This window comes from Lasioglossum baleicum, chromosome 16 (assembly GCF_051020765.1).
Source record: "Lasioglossum baleicum chromosome 16, iyLasBale1, whole genome shotgun sequence".
Lineage (NCBI taxonomy): Eukaryota > Metazoa > Arthropoda > Insecta > Hymenoptera > Halictidae > Lasioglossum > Lasioglossum baleicum.
The window spans coordinates 10,417,449-10,434,569 of record NC_134944.1 but is presented as its reverse complement, the minus strand read 5'-3'; the positions used below and the strand labels follow the sequence as shown (position 1 = coordinate 10,434,569).

The following is a 17,121-nucleotide window of genomic DNA, read 5'->3' as shown; positions in this document are numbered from 1 at the left end:
GTATTCAGATATTCACTGTATTATCAGATTATTAATTTCTTTCCTGTTTGTATTACGAAAGCCTAAAAATAATCTATAACTGATATAGAAAACTTGAAAATATTCTATAATTGATATAGAAAACTTATGATATAGAAAAAGCTTGAAAATAATTTATAGTTGATATATGTATGTAGAAAGCCTGACAGTAATTTACAATTGATACAGAAAGCCTGAAAGTAATTTATAATTGATACAGAAAGCCTGAAAGTAATTTACAATTGATACAGAAAGCCTGAAAGTAATTTACAATTGATACAGAAAGCCTGAAAATAATTTGTAATTTTCTTAACATTTTCTCAGAACCATTAAAGTTATGGAATCATGAAACCTTGTGTTGACAATTATGATTAGACTGCGGATGTTTATGAATTTATGAAGAAATTGGTTGGGCGTGATATAAAACAGTAAAAGATTTTAAAAATTCAAGAATGTCGCAATGTTGCTTTTAATGTAACAAAGTCGTTAGGGGATGAAATCAATTTTATGTGTTATTCCTGCTTCCTACAATCAATGCAAAACATTTTTATTTTGCATAAAGATTCGCAGCCTAGTTAAGATTTGCTGCACAAGAAAAAGAAAAAGGAGTTCACCATGTGAACTACAATTAATTCGCTCTTGAGCAATATAATTTTTTTTGTAATTTGCAATATTACAAAACTCGATTTTTGATCGCCTTCAAGCGTGAGGCGTCCCCTGATAACGCATCGATCCACCTGGAAATCTAGCTACCATCCCCCGCGGCCGGCATCGCGACCCACCTTGTTCAATAGTCGTCTAGATCAAACTGATTCCAAATCAACGGCTGGCATTGTATTGGTACGCGATTAGAGCTTCCGGGGGGGGGGGGGGGACAATAACGAAATTCGGGCGAAACCGTGTAGCGGATGGTAAACCCGGTGACGTTCCGTTTCCGCTTTGATAACGCTGTCCGACAAATTTTCACTGCTTTTTTATGGTACGACGTTCAATGGCCGATCTTTATAGATTTCCAGCGCCGCCGAATGCCAACCGGGAAACTGTTTCTCTTTATCTTCCCCCGGTTTTTGGGGGATTTTGTTCGGGAGAGTCGTGCTTTTCACTGTCACTGTTATTCGTTATTTAACTGTGAAAGCTCCCCGAGTTTTTCTTCTAAAAAGACTGACTGCGGGTCTATGGAGTGTCTTGGATAGAATCATGCATACTTTTGTAATATTTATAGCATTTTGTCGTGTTCCATCCCTAAAATACGGAGGTTTTGAAAACAATATACGGGGCGAGTCACCTAACGTTTGCAATTCAAATATGTTTGATGTTCTTAAAGATACGATGGCTAAAAATATTTGTTTTTATGTTATTTCTTTTTTTTAGGGATATCAAGGTTACCCTCACTTTGTGCAAACAGGACCACCCCTTCTTAAACGGGTCCCATGGAGATCATCGACACAGATTTCTCGGACACGGTTTTCACCGACAACATTTCATTGATTTTTTATTTATTAATTAATTAATTCAAGAACACTCGGTTTCATATTTTGTTTTTCCACTGATTTTCATTCAGTCCACATTAATTAATTAATCAATAAATAAAAAATTAAAGAAATGTTATCGGTGAAAACCGTGTCCGAGAAATCTGTGTCGATGATTTCCATGGGACCCTCTTAAACACCAACGATTATAGTCCCTTTCATTAGGGATTCAGTGACTATAATTATTCAAAGTCATTCAAGGTCTCTCTGGCAGAGAAATATATAAGATTTATATAAAATATGAGAGCAGAATACCTGTATTTTATAAATGTTCCAAATGATGGACCTTTTGCAATACACCCCACAAAACATATTCTTCTTAAATTTTATACGTTTCCTCTCACTGCGAGCTTCAATGACCTTGAGTAATTATAGTCACTGAATAAATGTTCCAAATGATGAATCTTTTGCAATAGACTCCACAAACATATTCTTTTTAAATTTTATACGTTTCCTCTCACTGTGACCTTCAATGACCTAGAGTAATTATGGTCACTGAATAAATGTTTCAAATGATAGATCTTTTGCAATACACCCCACAAACAATCTTTTTAAATCCTATACGTTTCCTCTCACTGTAACCTTCAATGGACCTGGAGTAGTTATAGTCACTGAATTCCCTGTCTATAAGTCCTGTTTATGAAAATGAAGGTGACCTTGTAAACGAAAAGTAAAAACAAATATTTTTATGGCAACGTGTAAGCTTTACTGAACCCTTTACCTTGACCTTAAGCTCATTTGACGTATCTGTAAAAACATCGAAGATATTTGTGGTGCGAACTTAAGGTGACTCATCCTGTATACATATAGGAGGATGAAGCTTAGGCTAAACTCTTATTCATGAAAGTTTTAGGATACAATTTTGGACGTACCCCTTCTGAAATGGCTGGTCTCGTTATTGCATCTTATAAAAATGAATTGGAATTGAATAATTAGAAGTTGAGGAGCTACATGAAGTCTATAAACAGCTGCGGTGTAGTAGACTTTCAGATACCGTTGTCCGCTTTTATAACACTGTTCGACAAATTTGTACTGCTTTTTTTACGGCGCGGCGCGGCGTTCAATGGCCGATCTTTATAGATTTGCATCGGCGCGGAATGGCAGCCTGAAAACCGTTTCTCTTTATCATCCCCAATTTTTGGGGAATGTTTCGAAGAGAGTGATGGCTTTAAAACTTAAATTTCGACGCGGTCCGTGCTTCATCGTCGATTTTCGTCGTATTTTTTTCCGGGATGATTGACCTCGTTTTTTAACTTAATAAAAATTAATAGAGAAGCAATTTTCTCAACAGTTGGCTCGAACTAGACCTACACTAGTGGAATTAATTCTGGACACTTTTAAATTTTTACTTAAATTTCTAAATATAATCTTTGATATTTGAATCGTCGTTTTCTAATTCTAGCGCGTCGCTTATACAAAAAAATCAGTAAAAAGACCATCATTTACAGCCATACTTTGAATATACAATCAAAATTACAATTTCAACACGTTTCGATGTATTCAAGCGCCATTTTAGTCGTTAATCACACTTCTAAAAACTTTACCAAGGTCCTTACTTTTGAAAACACAATGCCTGACTGAAACAATGATGAAACTGTTTGTAAAGACCGTCAAGGCCTTCATGCCAACTGGTGTGACTACATACCAACATGGCGGCGCCCTTACCAGCCAGAAACGCTTAAAATCGCTCAACTTTACACATTTGGTTAAACTTCACCTGAGGAAACCAGGAATTGTTATCTTTTTCTATGGAATCTTGTAGATTTTGGCGAAAAAATGTCGAAAATCCAAGTTTATTCTTCGGAGTCCACTGGTTTAAAAGTTATGGGTCTTTAAAGTTAAGCGATTATGGCTGCGCCCTTACCGGTGGAAATCGCTCGACTTTAAACACGCATAACTTCTGAACCAGTGGATTACTCTCATTGAAACTTGGATTTTCGGCATCGTCTTGTCAAACTCTACAGGACTACATTTAAAACAAGTTAAAAATTTTATTTCCTCTCTAAACACTTTGAATGAGTCACTAACAATACACCAACATTGTTAATTTCATCTGACGATTTTATTTCACCTGTTCATGTCCGCCATTAGTGCATAAAATCTAGTCCAGCGATCGCAACAGAGATGCATGCCGGGTAGTGTAATTATCTCGACTCGACTTTAGTAGTACGTGTCTCTGGCAGAAGATGGAGGAAAGATTGAACATTAAGAGTATCGCGAGACCGGATGAATCCTCTTTGACGCTGGAGCCGAGGACTAGATGTTATTTTCGCGGCTATCTTATCCGATCGCCGAGATTGATGCGTCTTTCAGAAAAGGTTGCCTTAAGACCGATATAAAACGATATGGTACGACTGCAGGAGATAGTAATTGCAGGCACACCGGCGCGGCGGCGGCGGTCGTTTCTATTTTATCGGTTCTCGTTAGCCCCGGGGCCCGGCAGAAACCTCCTCGTTTCGTTCCATTCTTTCTCTAACGAACCCATTTCCACTTTCTTTTTAGCCGCCGTCGCCGGCTCGGCTCAGCTCGGCGGGAAACCACGCGCTCATTCGGCCGGGGTCTCGCGAGATTAAAAAATAGAAGGATCGTATCTGCCGTTGACGGACGAATTTTTATCCCGGCCTGCCAACCGTCCGCTCCTCCGCGCCGCGAGAAGGGATAAGGCGTGTTAATGGCAGCTCGAGTTTTTCGAGAGACGGAAGATGGAGCGTTTCCAAAATCCCTCGGGGGCCGAGCCCGAGCCCGATAAATAATTTCCCCTGGTCACAGGCGACTGGCTACGCTTCTTCCCTTTGCGGCTTGCCCTTCTTTCGCCCACCTGCGTTCCAGATACGGAGCCACCCACTGTCTATCAACTGCTAGCTTGTCGAAGAAGCGATCAGGAAAAATACGGTGGATTCGACGAACGCCTCTTTCATTAGTTATATCTCAATGGACGCTAGACGATGTACAGTAGGCCCAAGAATAGATTGATATTCATACACTCTTTGAAATGGAGTCACCTCGTTAACTCTTTCCGGGTCTATGTAGAGTCAGAGTCGCCAGATACGAGGATTGTCTCGTTACCCTCTCTCTGCCTGCACTGGATTAGTCACGTGACGTTGTGACACATGCATGACGGGAACGGAATGCGTCACGTGACCGGGCTGTGGCGAAAGCGTGGGGGAATAGCGTCGCGGAAGGGGAACAGTGTAGAGTCAGACTTGACAATGACTTTTGGACCAACATGCATCAATGCTAACTACATGCTACATAAGTTCAATTTGTAGTCTTCGTTATTTGTCGTAAATAAAAATAGAGCTACCAATGGAATACCAATGGGATATAATCGAACTACAGTAAATTTATGAGAACCACAGGATCTAAGAAACAGCACGGACCCTAGGGTTTTTCCTAGATCAAGGTTTTAATGTACATAATTTTGTAACAAGTTCCAAAGTAAAAGGGAGGAACCATGTTGGACCTCAAAGGGTTAACCCTTTAGTTATAATTGTTTATAAATATTAGGTTGGCAACTAAATTCGCGACCTTTTGTTTCGTAATTCTTTTATTGTATCATTATAACCTCATTTAGTGACCATTCCTTTTGAACTGTGTATCATTGGATAGCTTTGAATTTTTCGATTAATTTGATATAAAATACTCGTGCTTAAAAAATATATATAAATGACTTTGTTTGAGAAAATGTGGAGGTCGCGAACTTGGTTGCCAACCTAATAACACTAAGAAAAGTAACAGCTATACAAAAATGATATGATATGTGGAGAGAAATTAATAGTTCTTAATTTTAGAATAATTTGTTAGTGGTTGGACTGTTGTACGTGCACATTTTGGTAAACATGCAGCATCGAATTAATGTAAACTATGAATACAGGCAAATGTGGTAATAGAACCGAAAGAGGCATTAAGCTCATGTGGGTTTTAGTCAATATGTCTAAATATACGCATATTAAATGATAAACAAGTATATAACACCCACATGTGTGTTTGTATTGCTCTTTAGTTTTCACGAATTCGAATGAAAGCAATTTGACGAGGGAGTATGGTGCATTTGTATGACGAACAAATTCTCGCATTTCACGCAAAGATAATAATAATTTCGTACATACCATTATCCAAAATCATTAAGCATGGCGTAATATTCAGGTAGCTCGACTCATTTCTGTTACAGGTTTTTAATATCTCGTGAAGAGAACGCGTATCACATTATTATTATATTGAATTTATAATTGTTTTGAATGTTTAAATATATATGATTAAAAATTCGATATACCATCGCATTTTAATCGAAATAGTCTTTACACCCGCAAACCAAAAGTTAAACAGTATACCACTAATTAAAAATTGTTTTCAGATGCATTTAATCTAAAATTAATTTTGGATAATTTCAACGGCACTTTGCCTTGCGAGCTATCCGAGGAATTTTGCCCCATCCGACCTACTTTCTTCGTCAATATTTGCCACAGCTTTGATGGTAACTATTTGTAAAGTGTAGATATGTATAAATAAGTTTGATAATTTCTATAAAAATACGTTATGAAATTTAATTAAAAGATCCTGGAACGTAATTTTATTCGAATCAAGTATTGTGCAGCGTCACACGGAAATGAAAATACACTCAAACTGGATTCAATCATCTCTGATTTTAAGTTTGTGGCTGTTAAATTGAATGTTTGGAAAACGAACAATAAGTTCGAGGGAATAAAAGTAGAGTCTTTAATATGAGCATGAGTAGAATGTTGTACATTTTTTTTACGCCAAATTAGAGAAGCTCAAAGCTTGTTTTTCAGCTGTAATTAAATGACTCCTTAGTTCTGTAGCGTAGTCTATCTTTCAAATTGCTCAGAAGCATCAGAATTTACTATCGCAGTAGTAATTATTATTAGTTCGAATACAGAAAGTTCTTGAAGCTTTGTATCGTCTACACGCATATACGCACCCCCTAGATGTTCTCGAAAGCCTTTTTACTTTTATGAACCAGGCTGAGTCAATAATTATCCACAGACTGAAGGTATAACTTATTAGTAGACTGTGGATTTTATGCATTTGTGACAAAAATGGATACATACAATTTCAAAAGCTTTAACATTCTCTTACTGCTACTCTAATGTTAACTGTGTACAGAGAAATAATTGGACCCCATACATTTGTGGAGCAAAATGGAAGAAAAAATTGGCCTGCATAAATATTTGTGAAATTTTTTTGATTTTTACAAGATAAATAATACTTTGAATATTTGAAACATATCATTAGACAGCGCATCTCCATGCAAAATAAAAATTGTCTACCTGAATTTTAACTAACTGGAGTGAAATAGAAAATCATTTTCCTTCTTAATACGTTTTGCAGATTAAAAATAATACAAGAACATGTTTAAATTCTTCGAATGTTTCGACTGTTTACAATCACGCTGATTTATTATTGTCATAGATGCATAAAATCCGCTGTCTACATATCACAGATAGCATTCCTAGAAAATTTTTGGAATTTTTCCATTCGTCAACTGTTTATTTCCTTCTTTGTTAGCCCGGAGTGCATTTGCTCCCGATACACAGAGAGAAGGGTAAAGACATCACTGTATTAATTTTAGCTTGATGACAAGCTAAAAACGAAGAAAGAAATTTTTATTTGGCTTCTGTACCTTGCATTCAGTGGAGACATTTTTTATTTAGCATGAAAAACCGCAGTCTACTTATTAGACGTCTCTCACTGTCCGTTCACTTTAGCGGCTCGCTTTAGAAACATCGAAATAGCCGCTTCCATTCTTGGAGCACATCAGAGAAGAATAGCGACCTGTGATCCGATTTTTGTAGTCTGAAGGTAGCATCAAGGGCTGAACTCTGTTGAAGAATCGGGCCACAGTGTTGGAGTGGTCCACTACCACAAAGCAGCCCTCCGTGAATGGACCGCCCCCCCCGGGTTAATAAATGGATGCATAAGTGAAAGGTCGAAGATCTTCCATTGACGAAAACTGAAAGAAGCGCGGCACACTTGCTTTATCTCTCGTCCGAACATGTTTCTCTCACACCGCATGACAAAGCTTCTGCGTTGATGGATTGGGGGCAAGCATAGTCAATGTTACGAGTCTACATATACATATTTGGTAAACAAATAAAATGGATTTTTGAAATACACTAAAGCGTCTATTATACGAACTATTTGGTGTTATTAGTTTTTTCGTAGATGGACGCGTCAAGGACTTACGAACGTCAACTTTGAATATTTAAACGGCATTTCTTTTTATGCACCAATCGATGGAGCTCCTTATTCTCTATAAAAAATATTAACCTACTATGTGTACCTTAGAGTATTCTTCTTAGCAATATTTAGATTAAAATAACTCCTAAATCATTTTTCGACATACATAGGTCAATCAATCGATTGATGCACAGAAAATATACCGTTTAAAAAATCAGAGTTGACTAACAAAAGTCCTTGACGTGAATATTCGCAAAATAGTTCATTCCCTCTGTAATAGGTTCAATTATATATTTAAAAAATCGACAATCTCACCAAAACTTTTTAACCCTCAACCTCGGTGCATTATACAGACTTCCCTCAGAAAACTGTGATAGATGGGTAGTAATTCTCTGGCCGCCGCCAGACGGCGCATGGGTCGTAGGTACCGTACGTGTGCGAATGAGATTGTGTGTATTTGGGCGCGCTGCTGAATCTTCTTTTATTTTTCATTATTTTTCTAATGCAAAATGATACCAAATACGATATAATTTCAACTGTATTTAGTGGTTTAATCGATGAAAGTTTCGAACGTATTGGAAAGAAAGAGACGCAAACAGCAGCCGCTGCCGCCGGCACAGTTCAAAGGCCCGCGTTGTCGCTGTTCTTCGTTGCCATCGAAACTTCCACCGTCGATTAAAACACTAAACACAGTTGAAATTATATCGTGTTTTGAATCATTTTAATCAGGGAAATGCCAGGAATAAGCTAGTAAAAGTCCCATAAAACAATAATGAAAATTAAGAAGTTTGAGAATTCGATTCACTCGAGTCAATGTTGTGGTGTTCACACCGATATACCCGAGCCGAGATCAATCATCGCCGCTTCGATTAGATAGGCGACCCATGACTTCGATTGAGGAATTACTGTACTGAGTTTAAGTAGCACAGAAATGCAATAAATATACAAAATTCTCAGTCTTCTCTTTAGTAGATGGCTTTCCCACTTTAAAATAAAAAAATTCAAAACTCGTTCGAATACACTAGCACCTTCCATCCTGCCTCCACATCCACCTACGACCATCAAAAACAGGCTACGCAACCCCTACCAATTCCTGCGCAAAAACGTAAATTTCCATAAGCACCCTTAGTCTATTCGCCAGCCGCAGTGTTCAGGTTTCAGAATACCTTAAGCTAAAACTTCCTTATACATCATCCGAACAAAAGTATCCCCGGGCAGGGGAAAGACCGCGAGTCGGTCGTAAGTCTGGTTTAATCCTCCAGTGGCTCGGGAATATAGGTGTGGCGGTAGGCGTAGTGGTTGCGGGAGTAGAGGAATAGAAGAAGGAGGAGCATCAGTGTGCCCATCGAATCCATCCCGGGGGCCAATATCGTAAAGAGAGAACGCGTCGCTTCGCAGGGATTTTTCGCGTAGCCGCCGTCGCCCCACTGTCGTCGTCGGGCCGAACCGGGTTTAGGCCTCGTTCACAGCCCGTCGAAGTTCTCGGCTCTCCCCCGCATGAATCTTATCTACGTGCCGCAGGCGTCGCCCCCTTCCTCTTCAGCCCTCTTTGCTACCGTGTTCGCTGTTCGCTCTTCGGGAGCTCCTTATTTCCCCAGGAGCCGCGATCGACCCCGTTTTAGCCCGGCATCGCGTCTATCGGCTTCCACGTTTCATTTCGTCAAGTCGATCCGTGGCTTCATCGCCTCCGGTCCCGCGTCACCCTACCGGAAGAGTCAGATATACCAAACCGGATGGGGGGTGGAGCGTGGATAGGAGGAAGCAACGATACGCGCCCGTCTTCTTCGGTTTCTCCGTTCGTTCGTTCGTTCGTTTCGCGGGAATCTTCATTTCCTACGGCAACCAACCACCTTATTCTCGGGACGTACGGACCTGGTGGAGTATTTGGCCCGAACAGTCAGAAAAAAGTGAATTTCAAAATCATGCGTAACAATTTTTGCTGTTCGACGCAGTTGAAGGTCTGAAGAATAAGGTTTCAGTATTGTTTTCTTTATTTGTACAGGGTGTTACAAAATTATATGTCGCGGACACCATAGCGCGATTCTGCACCCCCGATTTAGTCAATAATGACATAAGGAACCCCCCGCAAAATTGACCTTGAACAAGAAAAACAAGGTAAGAAACAAATTTTTTTTTAAGATTAAAAATATTAAATCTTAAAAGAAACCTGGTATAAAAATTTAAAAAATCCTAATCCTTAATAGTATCTGTGATCCTTAGGGTAGGGTATAGATCAATCGGGGATCCTTAAATTTTGTTTTTTTTTTACCTTGTTTTTCACGTTCAAGGTTAATTTTGCGGTGGGTTTTCTTACGTCATGTTCAACTAAATCGGGGGTGTAGAATCACGCTATGATGTCCACGACATATAATTTTGTGACAGCCTGTACAACTTCATCGAATGGCAAGGGATTTCATAGCACTCTCTGCGGTCTTAAACAGTCTCTGAAACAGCGTTCATTCAGTAGCAATTTTCAAGTGTTTTAAAGAAATTGTGTAAATTCTTACGTATGGAACAATATGATAAAATTTCGTTATACGGTTGTCTGCGTAACTGTCGCAGAGGTTTCTACCATAACTGTCAAAATTGCATCCCCACTACTAAGGGGGTCCCCCTTGGAAACCAGTAAACACGCTCGACGAGCAAGCCAAAAGATTTATAATTTTTGATTTTTTTAATGAAACTTTTGCCATCGTATTCGTCTCGTTTTTCTCATTAAAACGACACCAAACACGATATAGTTACGATCAAAATTGCTCGTGTCACAAACAACGTTAAGAATTCGCGTACCTCTACCGTAACTGTACATCGCTTGTTACACAGGTAATTATGATCGTAACTATATCGTATTTGGTGTCGTTTTAATTAGAAAAACGAGACGAATACGATGGCAAAAGTTTCATTAAGAAAATCCAAAATTAGAGATGTTGCTTGTGTCACAAGCAACGTTAAGAATTCGTGTACCTCTACCGTAACTGTAAATCGCTTGTTACACAGGTAATTATGATCGTAACTATATCGTATTTGGTGTCGTTTCAATTAGAAAAACGAGACGAATACGATGGCAAAAGTTTCATTAAGAAAATCCAAAATTAGAGATGTTGCTTGTGTCACAAGCAACGTTACGAATTCGTGTACCTCTACCGTAACTGTAAATCGCTTGTTACACAGGTAATTATGATCGCAATTACATCGTGTGTGATGTGATTCCAGTCAGAAAAACGAGGCGAACGCGATGGTAAACGTTTCATTGACGCGAAAACAAAAATAATAAATTTTCGCAGTCCCCCTTTCTTTTTCAATCGTTATCCTCCTCCACGCTCAGCACACTACGAGGAATGTAGCACCTCTGCTATAACTGTTGTTCGGAAGTCCCGATGATGCGACAGTTACGGAGATACTACAATTCATATTGGCATGAAGCAACCCGTGGCTTCGCTCGCAAGCGACGCAGGAATTACGGAAGACAAATACGCCTGGTCCATGGACAGGAGTACAGAGCCCGCGGGTAGGGATACATCCGCATCTTTCATCCGCCTCGCAAACGGAATCGTCGTCCCAGTTCCGTCTTCTTTATTCCAGGAACGATCGCCGCGCGAAAGCCTTCTTACGCCGGGTTCTACTCGTTCGCCCGCTACCTAAACCCCCTTTTCTTCGACGTGCTCGCTGTACCCCGGCTACCCCCTCGACCAGCATCCAACGGTAGGACCGTTTCTTCGTTCAGCCCTCTGCGGTCTCTGATCCCCCGCTCGAGCTTTCCACTCGACAATAGACGGCGGAATCGAGACTCGGCATCGACCCCCAATCAACAATGCCCTACCCCCAACCTTCTGGTTCCGAGTCTACTGGGTGTCGCAGACATAGTAATATTGGCACGGTTTTAAAAAGGCGATAACTATTTTAATGTTGGTCTTTTCAGAAGTTAGATCAATTTGTTCACTACATGATGTGTTCAAGGAATTTTGATAAAATTGCAGTCGGTAGGAATTACAGAGAAAATACTAAAAGTTGTTCTTTTTTTACAACTTTTTTATATTGGCCTATATGGGAAATTTAAAAAGTATATTTTTTGGTGTGAATATATCATATATTAATTTTTTAATGAGTTTTGATGTATACAAAAAATTGTTGAATTTCTTTTATTTTTTAAGGGAATTACTACGATCGATGATAATGTTTCTGCAATTAAAACTCTTAGTTATGGTTTTTTTGTAACCCAAGAATTTTTTTTTCAAAGTTTGACAATAAAAACGTTATGAAGAAAAGTCAATGCGATTACACTCAATGGCTGATCCATTGGAAGCATTAAATATTGAATACAAATTTTAATTCTGGCCATTTATTTATACCTTTTGAATTTCATGAAATGTAACAGCGTGCGGTATCAATCATAAGCTGGAAATGCCAGTTTCCAAATTTTATTTTGTTCGAACTTTATGAAAACTAGTAACTGGTTGCAGGAAAGCTGGAAATCCCAATGTTAAAATTTTATTCGGTTTCAACTTTATAAAATGTAACGAATGGGTACCAGCGGAAAGCTCGAAATCCCAGCCTGTCAATTGCATCAATGTGACAATTTTTAATATTTTTAATGTGCGACTTCCGTTGATTCCATGGTGACCTCAATTTTTCATTGAAATTGCTGTTGCGAGGAACGTGACGGTAAACTTTTTAGTCTTTTACCGGAATACCTTTAATGAAACTAGATTTCTGATAAATTCAGCGTTTTGGTATCAATTGTTTCTTCCATTAACGGGTGTCATTTAAAATTTCTCTTCGACACGTGGTTAGTAAAATTATAGAAAAAAATGTAAAGTGTACAATTTTTATAATTTTGCATTTCTTTTATAATTTAAAATAACTATTTAATATAACACTTCTTAATGGAAGACCCTGTGCATCATATTCGATCAAGTTCAAATTGAGCTAAGTTCATTCGTTTTATTTGATATACAAATGAGATATAAGCTGGAAAGTTAATCAGACCGAAGCTAATCTTTGTGAAAACAGTGATATATGGTGCAATGAACGCTGAATTAATGTGTTTCTAATTAGTGTCGCTCATCTATGATCCACAAAATCTCGTATTTTGCACGAAGAGTGTCAAATTAATTTTATGCACGCTTTCATTAAAATTTATAGCGCAGAGCATATTATTTATTGTCTACACATAAATGTTCCATGTATAGTAGAGAGGCTCTAAAACGAGCACAAAATTATTACTGTAATTTTCTCGGAAAGTTCAAATATTTTTTCTGACGCACCGTATATGCGAGAACGTACTTTAAGCAACGTAAAACAATTTCTGATTTTTTACTACGTTCTTATTAGCTTGCTTTCTTGTCTGTCTGTCTGTCTGTTCGGTACAAATTTTGCAATTGATCTTAAACTAACTTCCCGATAAGCTAGAGACTTGAAATTTCAAACATAGCTCAGAACTGGATGACAATGCAATATTTTTTAAAAAATTTCAAAAAAGCCTATGCGTTTAGGAGATATAAACTGTTAAATTTAACCGTTACACCTCCTCGCGCGACGCTCGGTAGTACCCACCCGGGTACTACCCCACGTTTTTCGTTTTAAATCTCACAAGTACTTTCATAGCTATTAAAAATTCACAATCACAAATTTTCAGGACTATCTGTACGGGGTTAGGAATCTGTATGGGGCTTTCTAGTACTTTTCAGTCCGTTTTAAAAACGAGGTATTTAAAAAAAATTAATTTTTGTTTAAATCATTATGTTTCACCTAGAATGGACATTCGTCCCACTAAGCGTCTCTACTTCCCCCGTCTACGACGCTATTCCCCCACGCTTCCGCCAGGTCACATGATACGATGCGTCTCTGTTGTGTATTGGCCACAATGTCACGTGACTAATCACGTTCTAGCAGAGAGAGGATCCTCTCCCTCTCCGCTCTGCTGATGGGAGTTAAGACGATCAATCCAGACACCCTGTATACAAGATTTCATCCGTTCGACGAGCCGGATTCTATAGGTGGTCGTATAGAAAAGGCGGTGCGGCATCATCGTCGATTCCTACCGGCAACGGCGATTACGCCACCGCCCCCATCTCGGCCTAGAAAAGACCTAGTCGAAGTTGAAAGACGGGGATAAATCGGAGAAGGAGCGGATCCCGGTCCCGTCCAGGTGGGACAGGGATGAAGATATACGGGATCGCAGAACGGGCGCGCCGGAACGGAGGAGAGCTTTGAGCAATCATATGCGACGCGCCGCCACAGGATCTCGTTCGCAATTTAAGGCCCTGCCCGCAAATGAAATGGGATTCGTCCGATTTGTTCGTGCACGACTCCGCTCCTGGGACCCCGTCCCTTTCATTTGAATCGCTAGCAATGAGATTGCCGGACGCTTCCGGGCCGGGGCACCGTCTCGTCGACGTAAAGCCGCGCGACCGCAGAAGGTTACCGCGTCCGGTCTTTCATTTGTCAGACCACGACCGTTTCGGTATCACCTCTCGCTCTCGCTCTCTTTCGTCTTTCGATCTCTCCCTCTCTCTTCATCCCTTGGTTTATTCGTCCCACTGCTACCTGTATTACGCGGGCTCCAGTCAACGCTGTAATTTCCCTCCCCGTTGTCTTAAGCCTGAACAAAGTGGAGCGTTGTTGGTCAAGCGAGCAATTCGACGTCACTGGGAACGCAATCGGGCGACGTCGATCGAGAGACCGTTGTCAACCGAACCGTGGAATTGCGATCCCAGCGACGGAATTCCTCAAACAGGTTGAATAATATTGTTTGACGTCACAGGCACGATTTGTATCGGAACCGTCCTTTTGTCTGGCGAATCCGCTGCGCAAGGAGGCTCTTCGCGAAAGAGAACATCGTTTCAACTTCTTCGAAAGCTCGTTTCTGTTCTGCCGAGCGACGGGGTTAAACGCTTTTATCTTTTTTGCGGGGCTATTGTAATTTCTATGGGGAACGTCTTACCTTTGCGACGCGGGCTATTTTCGTGATTTATTGGCTGCAGCTGGTGGGACACTTGCAGGTCTTCGTACACACTCTGAAAACGAATATGTTTTTTTAATATGTGGTCAAACAGGTTGAGCTTTTTTGGAATTTTAGGGGGATTAGTTTAATTGGTGCACAAGAACGGAAACAAATTAATTTAAACTTAATGTGGGGATTCAAAGTTTAAATTAATTTTAAAAGAGGAGTTTAATTTAATTCTTATAATGAATTTAGAGGAATTCTAATAAGGAATAGAGGAATCTTCAAGTTTAAACTAATTTGAAAAGAACCGAAGAATTTAAGTTAGACAGATTCTTATAATCAATTTAATTTTAGAGGAAGTCTAATAATAAATTAATTACAAATTTAATTTGAGAGGAATTTTCAAGTTTAAACTAATTTGAAAAGAACCGAAGAATTTAATTTAGAGAGATACTTGTGATAAATTGAATTTTAGAGGAATTCTGCTGTTGTCCTTTACAACTTTTTCATGTGAGTCTATAGATAATAATATTGTATAGATAATACACGTTCACAGGAGTACGTGAAGTAAATTACACATTGTTATCATCGCAAACTGTTTTTGAGGATAATGTTTTGTATTCTCTGGAGAAACAGATATCCTGTTATTGATTTGTAATTTCGTGTTATATGTATACCTGGATTATTATCTAAATTTAATTATATCCATCTAAGTTGTCGACGCAATACGACTTCTCTAATTTAACAGTTGAAAAATGATCTATTTTTAAGAACAATATGCATATCCATCTCAAACATTGTGGGAAGCTTATTCGATATAGAGCACATTAATTGGACATTATTGACAGTACATACGTGATTAAAATTCCGATAACCTCTTTATATGTATTTTTATTATGCAGCTTCTTTTTCTTGTAATAAAGTTAATGCTATATTGAAAAAAATTGCTGTAAATAAACACACAAATTTATTTAAAATCTTAAGAAATCCAATTCCAATTAAGGGTTAAATAATTGTGTAGTGATACAGTACACTGCGAATTTTATGCATTTTTGACCAAAACAAGCTCTGGAAACTTATCGCAAGATAAAATACATTTTTAGTTTACAGTTGACTTAAAAATATTTCATTTCTCATAAAAATCGTCAATCATGATCAACTTGACAGTCTTCTAAATGTTTGAGAATATTATAAATAATAAACTTAATATTAGAGTCTCCCTATAGTTGTATTCGTCACATGAATAATTCCGAGACTTCCAAATTACTAAAAATTACCAAATCACACCGAACTCGAGATCTGTCAAGCATGTTCAACTCTGAATAATTATCGGAATAATTCGTGAAAATCATTCAAGACACTTGCCACGAATAATCCAAACTGGCAGGAAGCTAACTTCGACTCCTGAAGTTCCTGGAGAGAGAACGGAAGCCGATGAACTGTTGGGCGAATCGGAAGGGATTAATAATGCACGATGCAAGCTTTCTAAATTTAATGCTATGTTCTTTCGAGGTTCAGGACTTGCTATCCTCCTACAGCGAGTGCGGAGTATCCCAAAATTTGTCAGCACTTGGAATTCCTCGTCGGGAATAGTTCGGGGAACAGTTTACCTGTCATCGGTCGTGATAGATGTGCCAACGATCCGAGGAGATGCTTTGAATAACTCATAATATTCCCGCAAAATTAAATAAAGCATTACTCATTCATTGTTTACCCACTCGCTATTTATAAGTATTTTGGCTAACTTCATTTCCATGAAACGCATGTATTATTCAAGCTCCTTTGCCCTTTAAAATCTAAGCATAGATGAACAATGTCAATGTGAATTATCACCAACAAATCTGGGTGCATTCGTCGAATCATTAAAAAATTACATCAATTTTAAACTGGCTATTATTTAAGCGAATAAGAGTGAATGAAAATGTTTCTATTTGTGGTTTTAGCGGTGAGCAACAGCTTGTATTTTTTTTAATGATACCAAAATGTAAATAAATGTAAGGACATTCTTCAAACTCTGTCAAACATTAATTATATATGTGTGTACCTGTCTACTTGCATCATTCTAAAATATAATATAAAGAATATAATGCAATACTCTAAAATATATTGTAATACAAAGAATATAAGACAATATTCTAAAATATATTCCAATATAAAAGAATATAATAGAATATTCTAAAATATATTGTAATATAAAGAATATAAGACAATATTCTAAAATGTATTGTAGAATATAAAGAATATAATACAATATTCTAAAATATATTGTGATATAAAGAATATAATAGACTATTCTAAAATATATTGTAATATAAAGAATATAATACAATATTCTAAAATATATTGTGATATAAAGAATATAATACAATATTCTAAAATATATTGTAATATAAAGAATATAATACAATATTCTAAAATATATTGTAATAT

At 38.1% G+C, this 17,121-nt stretch overlaps 1 protein-coding gene and 1 long non-coding RNA gene across 2 annotated transcripts in view; one reads left to right on the top strand and one right to left on the bottom strand.

Moving 5' to 3' along the window:
• Tmtc2 (Transmembrane O-mannosyltransferase targeting cadherins 2) overlaps positions 1-17,121 on the top strand; it is a 547,199-nt gene that overhangs the window by 195,346 nt on the left and 334,732 nt on the right. The gene's annotated exons all lie outside the window — the stretch shown is intronic.
• The window catches only part of LOC143216932 (uncharacterized), a 112,284-nt gene that overhangs the window by 50,860 nt on the left and 44,303 nt on the right, over positions 1-17,121 (bottom strand). Inside the window, exon 4 of the long non-coding RNA XR_013010680.1 lies at positions 14,689-14,761. This is a non-coding gene — a long non-coding RNA (uncharacterized LOC143216932). The remainder of the gene's footprint in view (positions 1-14,688; positions 14,762-17,121) is intronic.